The sequence below is a fragment of the Dreissena polymorpha genome, chromosome 6 (assembly GCF_020536995.1).
Source record: "Dreissena polymorpha isolate Duluth1 chromosome 6, UMN_Dpol_1.0, whole genome shotgun sequence".
Lineage (NCBI taxonomy): Eukaryota > Metazoa > Mollusca > Bivalvia > Myida > Dreissenidae > Dreissena > Dreissena polymorpha.
Window position 1 is genome coordinate 88998495 of NC_068360.1, and position 19423 is coordinate 89017917.

Genomic DNA, 19423 nt, shown 5'->3' on the forward strand with positions numbered 1-19423 from the left:
GGTATTTACATTTCGCAGTTGGTACGTTATGCCAGAGCATGTTCGTGTATTAAAGATTTTAATGATCGTAATCTAATATTAACTAAAAAATTGCTAAAACAAGGCTTTTTTGTTTATTCAATATAATACATACAATGTATACATGTATATGATCATACAACATAGTGATTGTACAAAGCAATAAAGTTCAGACATGTTATACAATATATGCTAATATATATTTTTTCTAAAGAGAAAAGAAAAGAACAACAGAAGAATAGTTATGAAAAATGATGAGTTGTATAAAGTCGGAAGAAAGCATACTGAAAAAAATATACACAAATATTTTAGAAAGATAAACTAACATTAGAGTGAAATGTATATAAGTGGACAAACATTATGAGAATTTAATCCGATTCCATTTTTGTTCAAAGATTTGTAATGTGTCATTACTGAGGGCTATTTCTTTCTCAATCTGGATTTTTAGTTTAAGACTATCGACTAAACAATTAAAATTTGGTACTTGTTTTTTGTACTTCGTGTTAAAGATAAAATATTTTATCAATATAAGAATAAAATTCACAATATTATTACAGTCTATTGATTTCAATGAATACATTCCGAAACTTACATTTAAGAAAGATAGATTAACGTTTAGTTGCTGTTGTTCAAGAAAAGATACTAATTGATTCCAAATAGGCTGGATGTGTTTGCACTCCCAAAAAAGATGTTCTATAGTTTCAATGTTTTCACCGCAGAAGTCACACAGATTTGTGTTAGATAATTTGCATTTAAAGAGATATTTATTTGTAGCTATAATTCTATGGATGTATTTATATTGAAAATTTCTCAGTGTGCTTTCAATAGTTGCTTTATATGGCATGGTAAATATGTGTTTCCAATTAAGTTCATGTTCTCCGAAAAGGACTTGCCATTTATTTTGGATTTTGGAGTTTGCTGTAGGGTTTTTAATTTGTAGTGTGTAAAATATTTTATTCCGTTTGTTTTTTCTTCCAAGTATGTTTTCTACGAATGTTGTTTGAGTACATGGTGTATTATTTGTATTGATTTCAGATTTAATATGTATGGGTATGCTTTTGATTAGTGTGTAGTACTTCAGAAAATTATTTGAAGGTATTCCGTATATGTAGCATATATCATCAAAAGAGTAGAAATCCTTAATTACGTGGTCATATAATTGGTCGACATATTTAATGCTTCGTTCAAACCAATTTTTATAGAAAAACGTCTTATTGTTTAAAGTTATGTCTTTATTGTTCCATAAAATAATTTTACTGCTGGTTTGGGTTTCTAGGTTATGAGTGACATCACTCCATGCTTATAAAACATCAGACAGAAATATGTTTTCGTTTGCAATTTCATGTAAGATAGTATTGCTGATGTTGCATTCAAAGAGTAAGGAGTCACCATATTTTTTTAGGATTTTCTGGTAGAATAATTTCCATTTACTCGTATTGGTATCATCTAGGTATCTTTTAACCCAGCTGCATTTGATTGCATTCAAGAATGAGTCAATGTTCGTTAATTGGATACCTCCATTTTCTACAGATTGAATTAACTGAGTTCGTTTTATTTTATCAGGCTTACTGTCCCATATGAAATTAAATATTGCTGATTTTATATCGTTAATAACATCATTTGGTGGATTTGGGAGAACTGTTAATACATAAATTAATTTAGGAAGTGCAAACGTTTTCAATACTGTGTTTTTTCCGAATAGTGTAAGTTTACGGTGATGCCATGATTTTAAGCAGTTTTTAAAATTCTGTAATTTAGGTAGTATGTTTTTAAGAACTGTATCCTTTTCATTATTTGTGAAAGTAATTCCTAACGTTGTGGCTTCATCGGATGTCCAATTAAATTTAATTTCTTTTTTATAAAGGACATTACTTTGTTTTAATTTACCTGCTCGTAGCACAGTACATTTTCTTTTGTTTAGTTTAAGACCCGATGTCATTCCGTAAAGGGTTAGTGACTCTATAAGGTTATGGAAAAAACCGTAATTGTCGTTTAAAAAATAAGTTGCATCGTCAGCAAATAGGGACTGTTTGATATCTTCATCAGGTTCTAGTGATATGCCTTTTATGTGTGTATTTGATTGGATGTGATGTGATAGATATTCGATGCAAATAATAAATAGCGATGAAGAGAGTGGACATCCTTGTCGAACCCCTCGTTCGATGTTAAAACTGTTTGAAAAGAAGCCATTGTTAATGATTATACTGTTAATATCGGTATAGAATAGTTTGACCCATTGAATGAGACTTTCACCAAAGTTCATATTTTCTAAGCAAGAGAACATAAATGAATGATCAAGCGAATCGAATGCCTTTTCAAAGTCTGCAAAGAATATTAGACCAGGATTGTTTGAATTGTTGAAATAGTTTATGCATTCTTGGATAAGACGAACGTTTTCACCAATGTAACGTCCTTTTATGAAACCAGATTGAGATGTTGAAATGATTGATGGTAATATTTTTTTAATTCTGTTTGCTATACTTTTAGTTGCAATTTTATATTCATTGTTTAGTAAACTAATCGGGCGCCAGTTTGATAAGGATTCTAAGTTTTTTCCAGGTTTTGGAATAAGTGATCTTATACCTTGTTTTTGTAGCGTAGTTAAGTTTTCGTTGTTAAATGAATAGTTAAGTGAATTAATTAGATGTGTTTTTATATCGTTCCAGAATATTTTATAAAATTCGATTGTGATGCCATCAGATCCTGGGCTTTTGTTATTTTGCATTTCTTTTAGGGCTAATCCACATTCATATTCATTAAGCAATCCGTCGCACAAGTCTTTTTCCTCTTGGTTTAAAGCGTGATTGTAACGTAATGTACATATACTATATATAATATTAAGAATTTATCTCATTGTACATTATGGTATTGTTATTGTCGGGTTATTGTTGTATATAGAACTTTGAAATTTAGAAATTGATTATATAGATGTGTAATGTAATGGGTTATAATGAATATATTATTATTATTGTTGTATAAACTAATTTAGGAAATAGAACTTTGAAATTTAGAAATTGATTATATAGATGTGTAATGTAATGGGTTATAATGAATATATCATTATTATTAACAAAGTAATTTAAGAAATAGAACCTAGAAATTTAGAAATTGATTATGTAGATGTATAATATAATTAATATATTATTCTTATGAGTTTATATTTCAGTAATATGTATATGAAAAGTTAAGATGAATGTATATATGCAATGTTAAGATAAAGTCTGAACAATTAATAATACATCTTGGGAGGTATTTACAAAACTAGGTTAAGATTTATTTAAAGTAAGAAAGCAAACACACTCAGGGTGGGGTATAATTGGAATCAATAACATAGAAAGTCAGACCTGATTAAATCCAAATAAGAATACATTGAGTCCAGAGTCAGCATATAGATACGAGATTATAAGTAACACTCATGGTCAATAAACAGCACAGATGAAAAGATCCGCTATTGTCTGGAGAACAAAAGTCATAGTACTGACGAAAGTAACATAATTACTCTATACCAATAAAAATTGATTAGTACCAATATATATTGATTAAATTTTAGTATATCCGCCAAGCAAGTGAATACATGAAAAAGTGTTCCTTCTAGAATATTCTGAAGAATCAACCAATGAATAATAACCATACTAGCTGAGGACCAATCAAAAGTTTAAAAGAAAAATATGCAAATTAAATTGGGGACAAAATGGGGATGTTTTGAAGGAGAGCGGGACTCTGCGCTTGGGTTAGGAAAATACAACAGATAGACTTAGAAAATAATGTTTAAACTATAAATACAATTTTGATGTTGGAGAATAGAGTAAAATAAAGAAATATTTTAGACATCAGAGACTTGTTTTATCTTCATTACGTGACACGTGTTTAACTGGTGCCGTTGTGTAACGTAATGTACATATACTATATATAATATTAAGAATTTATCTCATTGTACATTATGGTATTGTTATTGTCGGGTTATTGTTGTATATAGAACTTTGAAATTTAGAAATTGATTATGTAGATGTGTAATGTAATGGGTTATAATGAATATATTATTATTATTGTTGTATAAACTAATTTAGGAAATAGAACTTTGAAATTTAGAAATTGATTATATAGATGTGTAATGTAATGGGTTATAATGAATATATCATTATTATTAACAAACTAATTTAAGAAATAGAACCTAGAAATTTAGAAATTGATTATGTAGATGTATAATATAATTAATATATTATTCTTATGAGTTTATATTTCAGTAATATGTATATGAAAAGTTAAGATGAATGTATATATGCAATGTTAAGATAAAGTCTGAACAATTAATAATACATCTTGGGAGGTATTTACAAAACTAGGTTAAGATTTATTTAAAGTAAGAAAGCAAACACACTCAGGGTGGGGTATAATTGGAATCAATAACATAGAAAGTCAGACCTGATTAAATCCAAATAAAAATACATTGAGTCCAGAGTCAGCATATAGATACGAGATTATAAGTAACACTCATGGTCAATAAACAGCACAGATGAAAAGATCCGCTATTGTCTGGAGAACAAAAGTCATAGTACTGACGAAAGTAACAGAATTACTCTATACCAATAAAAATTGATTAGTACCAATATATATTGATTAAATTTTAGTATATCCGCCAAGCAAGTGAATACATGAAAAAGTGTTCCTTCTAGAATATTCTGAAGAATCAACCAATGAATAATAACCATACTAGCTGAGGACCAATCAAAAGTTTAAAAGAAAAATATGCAAATTAAATTGGGGACAAAATGGGGATGTTTTGAAGGAGAGCGGGACTCTGCGCTTGGGTTAGGAAAATACAACAGATAGACTTAGAAAATAATGTTTAAACTATAAATACAATTTTGATGTTGGAGAATAGAGTAAAATAAAGAAATATTTTAGACATCAGAGACTTGTTTTATCTTCATTACGTGACATGATGTGTATTTTTAAAAAGGGTGTTATTTTCAACTTTTTTTCGTTTATAGAGGGTTTCGAAAAATAAACGTTGTTCTTCTATTATTTGAGTTATGTTTGTTATATCTTGGCCATTGACTACTAATTTGTGAACAGTTTTTTGTTCACTTCTACGTTTTTCAATGTTTGCGAAGTATTTTGTATTTCTTTCATTGTGTTCAACATGCTGTGCACGCGCTCTTAGTATTATTCCATTGAGATGTGTATGATAGATTCCATCTAATATTTGTTTTTTAATGTTATTTCGTTTTCAATGTCGGTGGTTTTATTTGTGTTTGCTTGATGCAATTGTTTTTCAAGTGTTTTAATGGTTTTTATGGTTTCAGTTTCAAGTTTGTGTGTTTCTTTTTGTTTAAATGATGTGTATCTAATTGTTGTGTTACGTATATACAAAGCTTTTTATATCATAACCTAAGAAATAAATTTGCTAGATTTTACTCTAAGTATGGTGATTTAATTTAAAAATATAATCTTTCTTTAAAATGGCATTTAAATAATGGAATCTCCCATCCATCATTTTACGGAGATGTTTTGAAGCGTGTCCGCAAATTAAAATATGTTAAACCAAATGTTCATATTAAACTTTTCAATTTAATTAACTTGTTTTTATCAAAAGGATACGATGCTTATGTACTTAAAAACACGTGTTTGATGGTTTTCGATTCTCTATATCTTTCTTCCCTTAAAATTTGGAATCATTAGTGATATTATAGGCATTTTTTCACTGTTGAATAAAATTGTGTCATTGTGTCGTATGAACAATCTGTATGAAAACTACATTATAGGCATTTGCACTGTTTAATAAAATTGTGTCATTGTGTCGTATGAACAGATCTGCATGAAAACTACATTTGGACTCAAATCGTACATCAAATTATTTCTGTCTTCAGTTGTCAAAACACCTATATACTGTTTGATTCCAATAATGTCGCTTTAATGGAATTACCATTTTTATTCATTTGCTTCTTAATATTAAATCACCTAAACTTGTCTTATTAGTAGCACAGCCCCATTAATATTTTTATTTAGTACTGCCCCTGGAATTTGTTCACGTCATTATGGATTTTTGTGACGTCATACGACCGACTTTCCCAGTTGTAATCTACATGAATAGGTCATTGGGTTTATAACGTTCCATTTTATTTATATTTTCTCTCTGATAGGCGTTTCTTGTTTGATTTAATTATTTTTATTTTTTTAGCAGTCACATAAACAACCAAGCTATGTAATATGGAATTTTTACACCCATTATTGCTGCTTCTTCCTGTATGTGCGCGATGATTATCTGAGATATTAACTCCATGACACTATATTCTCAAATCTTTTCTATAAAGAAGGAATGTAGTTGACATTTGTTAATAGTTTTATTTGATCGTTCGTCAAAAAGTTGTAACTCTGTTACTCTTGTATCTTCAATGCAATTGAGTAATTAAATAGTAATTAAATTGAATGCGTTTTAATTCCCTTGTATTATTGTTTAATTTGAGTTACAATGCCATGACGTTAAATTTTATTTACACTTAAATGTATTATGAATATTGCTGGGCCAAGTGTGAGGTTGAGCGCTCTATAACCAGATTTAAACCCCCAATGCTTTGCATTGACCGTTCCAAGGCGGTGACCCCAGCTTTATTCATTTTTTGTGTTTATGTTGGTTTGTATTGTGCTGTATTGTGCTGTTTTGTACTGTTTGGGCAATCGGTCACTTGCTTTAAATAAAAGACCAACTAATTGTTTTTAATGAAAATTCAATACTGCTCCAGCAGCTGGAGTTTTACTTCTTTATAATGAATAACATTGTTTTGTAGCTTCATTCAAATGTTTTCAGAATTATAGAAATGGTTAAAGTTGAAAAAAACAACATTTGAACGTCCATCATTTGGAGAAAAGTATATCATAAACATATAAATATTATGGGCAATAACTCATCCAATCAGAATGGTTACATTAGCATGAATAACAGTGTTTTGTACTTTCATTCAAATGTTTTGAGAATTATAGAAATGGTTAAAGTTGAATAAAGAAGAGCTGTCTCCATAGGATGACATATGCCCCAGAAAAATGCTTTGATAGAAGTAATGAGCATTTTTCGAAACCTAAACGCTGATTTTGAAACATAAATGCGGACCCTAAGTTCAAGGTCAAGGTAAAAGGGGTCAAACATTTTGTGCGTATGGTAAGGTCTTGTTCATATGTGCCTGCTTACCAAATATGGAGGTTACATCTGAAGCGACATAGAAGTTATATGAGCATTTTTTGAAACCCTAACGCAGATTTTGAAACCCAAACGCGGACCATAAGTTCAAGATCAAGGTCAAAGGGGTCAAAATGTGTGTGCGTATGGAAAGGCCTTGTTCATATACACATACATACTAAATATGAAGGTTACATCTGAAGTGACATAGAAGTAATGAGCATTTAAAAAAAAAAGAATGACGGACAGTCCGATCACTATATGCCCTCCTTCGGGGCATAAAAACAAAAACATTTGACCTCCATCATTTTGAGAATAATATATCATAAACATAAAAACATAAAGATAACAAGCAAATTCCTTGAATTGATATCCCTGCCAAATAAATTGTGTTTATGGATGGGTGTAGAACTAAAAGAAAAGGTATAGGTTAAGGGTTGTGCCTTTTCTCAATTATTTTTGTTAACTAATTGGATGGGTTTGCAGACAATAAAATGCAGTTATTACATAATCCTTTGATGCATAGTAAAGGAATGACCTAATAATATATCAAATTTGTGACCTTTGACCTCAATGTATGACCTTGACCTTAGACCCTAGGATTATGGGTGTTGAATGTGAAGCACCCTCAGATGATTGAGAACAACTATGGCAAGTTTCATGGCTCTGACTCATGTGTTAATGGAGATTAATCTCTAAGCTTATATTAAAACGCATTTTTTCAATATATAAAGGGTCATAACTCCATTATTAACAGATGGTGTACAATGCCATTTGGCGTGCATCATCCTCTTATCCATATATATTCTCATACTAAGCTTCAATAAGATCCGCCACAGCACTTCTAAGGTATGGCTCCGGACACAAAAGTGCCGGACGGACGGACGGAAGGACGGACGGAAGGACAGACGGATGGACAACGCCAAAACAATATCCCTCCGCCTATGGCGGGGGATAAAAAAATCAAGATTAACAACAGACATATCACGTTTAAACGTAAACAAATTTCCCTCAATTTGGTTATTCTGAAAGAACTGAACAAAAGTGTCACTATCTATGTAAAAGCCATACAGCACTAGTGTATGGATGAATCGTACTGAAAGTACTGTTCAATAGAACATTTGCGATAAAAATTGAACTAAAAATGAGTAAAAATAAACATTACAATAAAAACTGAACTAAAAATGTTATTTCACAGTAAGTCAATATAAACTAATCCGGCATGACCATATTATTTGGGTACCATATACGCTTCCATAATTTTTAAACAACGCCCTTTGTCCACATAAATTATATCGACTCCTTAAGTTATATCACCATGTCAACATTATGTTACTTGCAAGTCATCAAGATATATACCGTCATACAGTAAACAACACAGAAATAGTTAAATTTACAAGACGGCTAAAGGTTAAAATATCGTCAGAGATTTAGGCTCTTATGTCAACATGCGGGTTGTTTAAGTCTTGACAACTTATCTTATGTCGACAAATCAACATAATTTTAGGCGTTATGCTCTTGTGAAAATGATTTGACATCCTAGTTTTAGTCGACACGATGAGTTGTTTTTTTACGCCATGACACCTTTTTCATATCATGCCGTCATAGAATGTTGACATCATCACAGTATCAGGGTGTACCATATACGTTTCCATACGGAATGACCGCAGTCGACGGGTAATTGTAATTGTAAAACTACTGGTATTCATTATTTCCATTATAATAGGCAGTTCCTCTTTATTAAGTTAATTATGTATACTTATGTTCAAGTTAAATTTTTAAATTACGAGTCGGTACAAGACCAAAGCGAAGCACAAATCATTGCGTGTCAACCACCGTGTCAGTTAAAATCTACATTGATTTTTGGAAAGCGTGATGTAAAATTACCATAAGGGAAAACAGAAAATAAATGACAGAAGAGTAGTTGTACATGCCATTAACGTCCTCTTGTCAATACTACTCTAGGTCTTTTAAACATAAGGCGAGATCAATATGAATAAAAACAAGGAGACTTGGCTATTAAACACACATGTTTCAATATCGACCTTTTCTTTAATAATAGGCATTATATTTGATCGATCTATTTAACGATATATAGTTATATTTCTTTAATCCTATCTAATCATTAGCTAACGAATTGGCAAATAATTAACTAAATCAAATGTCAAATAATCAACTCATAAAGAATTAGACATAATATTGGCATTTGCGTGTATTGAATTAGATATCCCATGACATGGCCCTCAACTGTTTAATGCGTATGTGCTTTCCTACGTGTCAGGTTAACGTCACGTTGGTCTCTGATAAAGCCATAATGAAATAAAAATATATAAATGGTAGTAAAGAATAAACTTAGTCTGAATTAATACCCGTTTTAGAGCCTGTACAATGCACACAAGCTAATCAAGGACGACACTATCTAATTTTATAGGGTTTTTCGTTTAAAGAGAGTCTCTTGTACTGGGATGACAATAAATGCATATGCATCAAGCCCTGTTTTCCCAAAATGAAGCTTAAACTATCTTTTATATTAATGATTTAAAAATAAAAGATAATAGTGATAAAAACTTCAAAATTACCTCGCTGACAAGGCAAATAAACAAAATCAGTTTTAAATCAAATAAACAACCAATACGTTCTAAATTTTTACCTTGTGGCATTTTTATGTAAACATCTAAAAGGGACCTTTTCACAGTTTGTCATTAAATGCTTAATATTTGATAATTGTAAACATTGGATCTGAAAAACTCCATTAAAAAAAAACAAGAATAAATTTTAATTAAAGAAATACAAAAAGTTACCCTCAAGTGGGTTCGAACCACTGATCCCTGGAATAAAAGTCTATCGTTTAGACCACTCGGCCATCCGTGCTCATACACTGAGAGATTTATTTTATTTTATATAAGCAATCCTCGTAGTATGAAAAAATACAACGACAACAACAGACCTCTCCAAATTATTAAATCGTTTATTTGTTCTCAATTTACCAAAACGTGAAAAGGTCCCTTTAATGTCTTCGGACTTGCAAATTGAATGAGTTCAATTCACTGTCAGATTTTACATCATGAATAACTTAAAGGTTAAGTGGTTGCCTGTTAGACTGGGGCCAGTAGATTTAAGCCCAGGAAACTATACTTTATTTCAAAAGTTGGTTACAGTTGAGCTCAAAAGCAGGGAAACTAGCTTTTTTCAAAGCTTGAACAACTCAATCCAATTAAACATATAATACAAATTGGCGACTGCTGATCAATTAGGCATAGGAAATGATTCAAATTCGGCTCAGAACACGACATGTTGCTTTAAAAGTCTGTCATGTCGGCAAAATTGTTGTTCAATAATTTAAAGAAAATAGATAAAGTATGAGACACACATAACACAACATGCACATGATTCTAGGCTTGTTATTCTTTAGCAAGGCAACCAAAATTCTAAAGATGGTCGCCAGTGCAGCAACCAATTGCGAAAAAAAAGAGACATATTGTTGTTATTTTGTCTAAGTTATCTCTTTAACATAAATATGAGGATAAACAGTGCACACACATCTCGAACTGTGCTTTAAGACACATTCTTCGAAAATTTGAATGGGTTGTGTTTATTTCAAAGTTGCGATATAAAAAGCTATAACATAATTTTGAAAACTGAGTTGCGTCAAAGATTATGCAATAACAAACAACTTCAGTGCCTTCAGCGCTTTGGTAATCATTTTAAACGGATATATCAAAACAATAATCGTGTTATTAAAATTTACTTTACAGGTTGCTAAAATGTTCTGTGAAATAGGTGCTGCAAACATATTACATTTTTTTGTAGTGCTCTGTTAAATCGACTCTATTTGAAATGTCTCAATACTACGAACATGAACATGAACATGATGTTCATGAATATACACGAAGTTCTTATACTTACGATTTATAGTGAAAGTAGTATATTATAACATATGAATATCAATATATAGAATTTCATATAATTGAGGCAAGTATATAGGTTGGAAATATTGCTGGCTGCTTGTGTAAAAGCAAATCATAAAGAGTAGATGACACTGGAAAACTGTGATAGAACGAGTTGTTAAGTCAGCTGTAAATCTTAATGCATGACCACACCAGACATGTAAGTCATGTGCCATAACGGAGCATGTTTTATGTGTGTCTTGCCATGTTTATGAAAAACAACATGTGTCATATGAAGTTTCAATCAATACCCGGACGAATGCGTTGTCATTGTGGTGCATTAAAAATGAAGTGTCAATATTTCCTTAACAGGCCCAAAAATTACAACATCCTATAATTATAATCATAACAACGTAACAATTTGTCATTTCAATCGATCGTTTGTGGAATTATTAAATGGGCAAAGAAGGTAGTTCAAATGATATCCTCGTTTGCCCGAGAAAATATATAATTATCAATATAAAAGTCGATCTTTATCTATGAAGTGTACCCCAACAGTGAACAAGTTTATTTCATATGATGTCATTGTGAAATTTTCGGTCCCATTCCAAACTTCGACTTTATTCTTGCAATCATTTCTTCAAGTCATTATATAATTTATACCCTTTGATAGTTCATGAATAAATTATAGAAAGAGACGTATTCATGTAGCGACGAACCAGGGTCTTTTGACAAAAGCAATGAGTCCAATAGCAAACAATTTGTATTATCAAAAAATACTATTTCGGTCTGTATTGTTATGAGAGGGGTAAACATATGGCAATGTCTCTGTGAACAGACTGGATATGCAAATATTGGAATTCGAGTCCGTGATCTTTTGTATTCGCGGGTTCTAACAACGCAATAGTAGAAGGTTGAGTTTTTTTTGCATTCACAGTTCTCAATTAATAAAACGTTGAACATGAGTTCACCAATTACTACAGGTATACTATAGACAACAACAAAAAGGCTATATAATCGCTAGACTTTAAAATAAAGTTTGCAATTAACGTTTCTTAATAATTAAATTGAAACAAAAGTTTAACTATGGTGTTTGTTAACCCGTTTGTCGCATATTCACCGCATGAAATGTGTGTTATCATTGTCAAACCACACATTAGTGTAAGTAGATAAAAATTATACTACGGGAGTACCACACATAAGTGTAAGAGATACAAACTATACTACGGGAGTGCACAACATAATGTGTCCTCACATGCCTTATTATGTTTGGTTTTCTTTACCATCGAAGTATATCGTATTTTAATACTTGATTAACACGCAGTTTTTTTTTCGACACATGTAAATCACACTTTCATAGCCGCGTCATGCGAAAATCGGTCTTATGCGTTTCGGCCAGCGTATCTTAAGCCCAACATGTGCATTGGCGCAGTCTGGTCAGAGGCGATTCTGATTGCTATAAAATCACCCAATGTGTTATGGTCTCATTATGTATCTCCTAACCAGACTGAGAGATGCGCAGGCTGAGTGAGTTAAACATATGTTGGGCGCATATGGAATAAGACCCATTTTTGCATGACGAGGGTCATTAAAAATCTCATTGAGAATTGTTAATGGCACATTTTAGCACAATACTTTTCGATACAAAATTGAAATCAAAATAGCAAATTTGTAAATAAAGGCAGCCTATCCAGGCATTTATGAATTATTTCCCGACGTGCTGACCGAGTACGGCAAACATTTGTAGGCGGATAATTAAACTATTTACCTCGTATCTTGACACTATACTATTTGCTTGTTTCCCCATCTTGAAAGCAAAACTGTGTTTATCGATAGTCAATTATATATTCCCCGGGCGATTTAGTGAACGAGTACTGACCCTGACATTCTGCAAGATCGATTTTAACGCGTAGTTCTAACTGGGCCACAATTTGTGTCGTTTGAACATACAGAGAGTGGTCCGGAATTCCTTACACTAAATAGTGATACATCCTTTGCGCTGTGCACAGACACAGTGCTGTAGCAAACGTTCAGAGGTTTTATCTCGATTCAGCCTATGAAATATTCTAATATATTCATGCGTGTCTGCTGGCGTTATGTAAAAGTCATTTGAGGTGAAAGGCTGAGTAAAAAAGGCGAATTAGTGCTCTATACCCATGTTTAGGTCAGAGTTGTTGACACCGTGTGAACTGCTAGGGTAACAAGTAATGCATAAACAACAAAGTACGGGTAAAATAATAATAATATTCATACTTTAATTTGTGCACATAACATATCAATACAATCCACAGTCACAATTATTAACAATTCAGATATATCACAGATAGTTACCATCAGAGATCATAATACATACATATATATATATATATATATATATATATATATATATATATATATATATATATGGTTCATACTCTATCACAATTTATTACGCTTATTGGTCAATATTACATTATATTTAATTATAGAAATACAAGTGCACTGGATTACCCGTAAAGTTTGACGAAAAATCGCACAAAACGTATTTCCAACGGGGTCTCAAGCCGTCACATGTAGATCTAAGTGACGCAAACGTTCATCATAATTTCGTCATATATGATGGAATAAAGTGACAACGGCCTTACAATGTCATATTATAGTATTAATAAAATAATTCTTGTTGTTGAATAAGAAAACACGTCATATGATGATGAAATTGACAGGATTGCACTAACACAGTTTAAAAATGTATAACAATATGGTTTACAGTTTAAAAATGTATTGCAATATGGTTTACAGATCTAAAAATTGATTAAAAAGGTAATAATGTAGATACTCTAGTTTCTCATTTATTTCCATTTCTTTTAATAAATGCTTCTTAACAAGTTTTTTAACGTATTCTTACACTTTGTACATCGTATATTTTGTGCCAAGTTATTCCAGTCTTTTATTGCATTATGGTAAAAAGATTTGGAAGTAAAAGTATCAACTGGACGTACGTGATAATCACTCTTATCATTAGATCTAGTCCCGTACGAGTGGATATTACTATATTTAGTAAAATTGTTGTGCATATAACTGGGAGCTATATTGTTAAAAATCTTATATACATGATTACGTCGCAATTGTTTACATCTATATTCCATATTCAAAAATGTAAGATCCTTAAATCTGCAACACGAAGTGATATTCTACAATGCTAGTTATGAATAAAACGTACAACATTGTTTTGAGCCACCTGCAAATTCCTTTCAAAGTTTGTGTAAGACCACAGAAGATGATGCGTAGTCTAGATGGCATTGTATTAAAGAATTACGAAGAGTCTTCCTAAGAGACTTATTTAGAAAACTTTGTTGACGATATAAACACGTAAAATACTATACTATATATAAATACTATATACAATAGGTGTACCTGACAAATCTGCATCTTGAAATGAACCGAGATATTTAACTGTACTTGTAGATTTAATTTCCTCGCCATTACATGAAATAGTAAAATTTTGAATGTTGCTTAACTTTCTCTTGGATCCAAAAAGAATACATTCTGTTTTCCCAAGATGCAAAAAAAGTTTGTTATCAATTAGCCATTAACTACAATTAGGTGAAAAAGGTATTTTGACGATATATTTATAAAGGCGATTGGAGGAATCTGCACAGTTCTTTACGTCAACAGAGGTTAACGATCAGTAACACAAATACATACGATATGGTCATGGAATGTTGGTATGCAATTTGGCCTATGTTTGTGCATTTTAATTCACACCCTGCCTTAATCTTCGTATTATAATAACAGAAAACAACCTACAAATATACATTATTGTAAACACAGATCTATGTAAAACAGCAGGCGCACGTTTCTTGTTAGTATCTGATCAGCTATGTTTTACAAAAACTTCGAAATAATTAACTGTTAGTTAAAACAAATACCCAGATGATTCCAAGTATTCATTCTTGCAAGAACAGTACAGAGAGAAGGGATGGCGAAAGTCGCTCTTTCCTGTGGAAATCGGCGCTAGAGGATTCCCAGCACAGTCGCTGTGGAGAATGTTCAGTGCCTTGAGCATCAAAGGAGCAGACAGGAAGAGAGCAGTGGGCAAACTGAGCCTAGCAGCAGAAAGGGCATCCAGTTGGTTGTGGAAGAAGAGAGAGGAGCTGGAAACCTACCACCAACACGTAGTGTCTGATCAACACTGCGGGCCCGCCGCCTGGAGAGTGTCCTGTGATTAACAGGAAACACTTGTTGAAAGGCGGTTCTCAGCTGAGGATGTTGGTGGTACTAGCAGTACAGAACTGTATCTCACTCATTTACTGTCCGAGAAACAGGTGACATTTGGGAAAGACCAGATGACAACCAAAAATAGTTTGGTGAAACTTGGAGAGACAGGTGACCCCCAGGAACAGCCTGGACCGGGGGACAACGGGCTAGCACCCTTGAGTGCAGTCTTCGAGAGAGGGCAATCCACATACAACAGCTACAGACTCGAACAATGAAGAATACCCTCAGAATCTTCCGAGAGGTAGGGCGGAAGAAAGACTCGATAGGACGGATTTTACGGTAACGACACAGCTAGCCCAAACGACATTGACTGGAACACCGACAGTTGTGAGATGCAGGTTTGGCAAGGTCTGCAAAAACCTCAGAGACCTTCGAATCCACCAAGCCAGAACTGCGTGTGGTCGGAGAACTGAACAGCAACAACGCCCAGGTTCGATCCCTGGTGAGACGCAGGAGGATCCTAGTCAGGACACAACTCATAAATCTGGGGACCTCTCCGCTGTTGAACAGCTTACCGCCCCAACAAGGAGTGCCACTTCGACACTTTCTGGCGAGATGCAGGATGAAGAGGACCCGCTTCTGGAAATACTTAGATCACAAGAACTAACTGAGCAAACACAAGACCTGCCGCAGCCCAAAGCCAATCAGGCCCCCGTGGAACAACGACAACCAATTGACTGGCCGAAGATTACAGACAAACGAGCCTGGAACAACTTAGACAAGGAGCTAGATGTCATATTGACATCCACCATGCAAGGACCAGTAGAAAAAAAGTTAAAGTGAATGACAACTCTATTTTACACGATTGCTAAGGATCGATTTGGCACCATGAAAACACATCGACCAAAGCCCCAGCAGACACCCAACAGGAGACAGAGTCGCATGAAACAGATAAGAGGAGAGCTGAAGAGCCGCAAGAAGTCATTCAAGAAGGCAAGTCAAGAAGAGAGATTGGGCCTCCAGGAGCTACGAGACATTCTGAGGAGAGAGCTACAGACTGTAAGGAAGGCTGATAATACGAGAACGGCGAGACGAAGAAGGGCATGAAAGAGAGCGGAGTTTGCATCTAACCCATACAAATTGTCCAAACAACATTTGGACAAAGAAAGGTCATGCCAGTTAGAAACCAGCATGGCAGACATCGAGTAACACCGCAGACGGGTCCACTCAGACCCAGACAGTGAAAACAACTCGGAGATTGCCCAAGACTAAAAGTTGCGAGGAAGGCGAGAGTGGGATCAGCCCCAGGACCAAAACAAGATACCATACAAGGTCTACAAGATTTGCCCTCTCCTGCTGCGTAGACTATGGAACCTACTTAAGGTGATCTGGAGGATGGGGATACTATCTGATGAGTGGCTACATGCTGAAAGTATATTTACCCCAAAGGACAAGAACTCCAAACACATCAGCCAGTTCAGGACAATATCTTTGCTCAACGTGGAAGGTAAAATATTCTTAGCCAGAAGACTGACAACCTACCTTACCACAAATGGGTACATTTATACGGCAGTTCAGAAGGGTGGAGTGCCAGGTTTCTCAGGGTGTGTGGAGCATACCAGTGCAATCAGCCAGCTCATTAGAGAAGCAAAGGTGAACAAAGCAGAGCTTGCTGTAGTATGGCTAGACCTTGCAAACGCCTATGGATCTATTCCACATAAGCTCATCGAATCAGTCCTCCAGTACTGCCATATCCCTGATCACATCCAAGGGATAATCAATGTGTACTTCAGCGGAATGAGACTGCGCTTCATGGCTGGCGAAAAGATGACAGCTTGACAGAGACTGGAGAAGGGAATAGTGACCGGGTGTACTATCTCGGTTGTCCTGTTTGTGATGGGCATGAACCTCATAATCAACCCTGCAAACAAGGAAACACGTGGGCCAAAGACATCTACAGGGTTACACCTGCCAACAAACAGAGGTTTCATGGACGATCTGACAGTGACAACACAGACACAGAAGTCAGATGGGTACTGAAGGCATTGGAGGAGGCAGCCACCTGGGCTAGAATGAATTTCAAACCCAAGAAGTCCAGAAGTCTGGTAATCAAGCGCGGATCAGTTACAAAATGGTTCACCCTACAAGTCCAAGGCGGAGACATACCATCAATTATGGACAGTCCCAAAGAGTGCCTGAACAAGTGGTTTGAGTCGAGCCTTAGTGACAAAGCAAATGTAGAGAGCATCAGATCACAGCTCCAGGAAGAGCTGAAACAAATCGACAAGTCCGCTTTACAAGGTAAGTTCAACGCATGGCTCTTGCAGAATGCGCTTCTCCCCAGACTGATGTGGCCCCTTATTCTATATAAAATAACTACATCCTCTGCGGAATGCTTGGCGAGAACGATCAGCAGACACCTGCGCCGATGACTTGGAGTGCCAATAAGCTTTACCAGCATCGGATTGTATGGGCGATCCAACAAGCTACAACCCCCGCTATCATCACTAGTGGAGGAGTTCAAAGTTGCGAAGACACGACTGGTTGTGACGCTCAAGCAATCGCAGGACAGTTCAATCCGCAACGCAAGGATTGAAACTAGGACAGGAAGAAAGTGGTCAGCAAGCCAAGCAGTCGAACAGGCTGGGCGAAAACTCCAGCAAAAAGACATTGTCGGCATCACCGCTGTAGGCAGACAGGGGCTAGGCAGTTAAACGATTACATTATAGAGCTCCGCTGGAAACATAGAAAGGAGGAGAATGGTGCAAGATGAAGTCAGAGCAACAGCAGAAGAAGACAGAATAGCGAAAGCTGTGGCTATGGGTGCCCAAGGTGCGTGAACGAAGTGGACAACGACAGAAAAAATACTGACCTGGGCTGATATTTGTAGCCACGAACCACTGAGGATAGCGTTCCTGCTCAGATCAGTCTATGACCTGCTACCGTCAACCGCAAACCTGCACAGATGGGTTCTACAGGAACACCCTAAGTGCCAATTGTGTGACAAGGCAGGAACCATGGAACATATTCTGTCATCGTGTACAACAGTCACCCAAGGACGCTACACGCGGAGACGCGACAGTTTTCTTCAGGATCTCGCGGACAAGTTGGAACGTGAGAGGACCAAGAAGAGGCCCAGACAGAAACCCCGAATGATTCAGTTCGTGAAAGAAGGACAAAAGGCGCCAAAAAAACTGCAGCCTACCAGTTCTGTGTTAGATGAATCTGATCAATGGGAAATGTCTGTTGACCTGAAGCAAAAGCTATTGTTCCCGAACATTATCCAGACAACATTAAGGCCTGATATTGTGTTGTGGTCTACTAAAGATAATGTCTGGTTATGGTTGAACTGACAGTTCCTTGGGAATCTCGTTGTGAAGAGGCCTTCGAAAGAAAAAATGCCAAGTATACATACCTGCAAGAACAGTGCAGAGAGAAGGGATGGTGAGTATGGCTCTACCCTGTGGAAATCGGCGCTAGAGGATTCCCAGCACAGTCGCTGTGGAGAATGTTCAGTGCCTTGGGCATCAAAGGGGCAGACAGGAAGAGAGCAGTGGGACAACTGAGCCTAGCAGCAGAAAGGGCATCAAGTTGGTTGTGGATGAAGAGAGAGGAGAGGAGCTTGAAGACTACCACCAACACGTAGTGTCTGATCAACACTGCGGACCCGCCGCCTGTAGAGTGTCCTTTGACTAAAGGGCCGAAACACTTGTTGAAAGGCGGTTCTCAGCTGAGGATGTTGGTGGTACTAGCAGTACAGAACTGTATCTCACTCATCGTCTTTCAATAGTCATTATATCAATTGAATTACATGTGCATGCGGAATATTGATTAAGGGAACTACAATGCAGTTAAAAGGACAACATATCTTGTGTGTGAACGATTTATAAAAGTTATATAAACATTTCATTGAAAAAAAAGCATATGAGTAACGACTGATTTTTTACTCTTTTGAACTTAAAATACAGTTGTAAGCACACACTGACGTAAAACATATCCGTTACAATACTAGTACTCGAAAGAATGAACCTAAATCATCCGTGGCGGATGTTCATTTCCAATCTAATTAAAATACAGTTTGACAACGTGACTTCATGTTTCATAACGGCATTGAACAGCAAACATTGTAAAGGGTACATAATTTCTG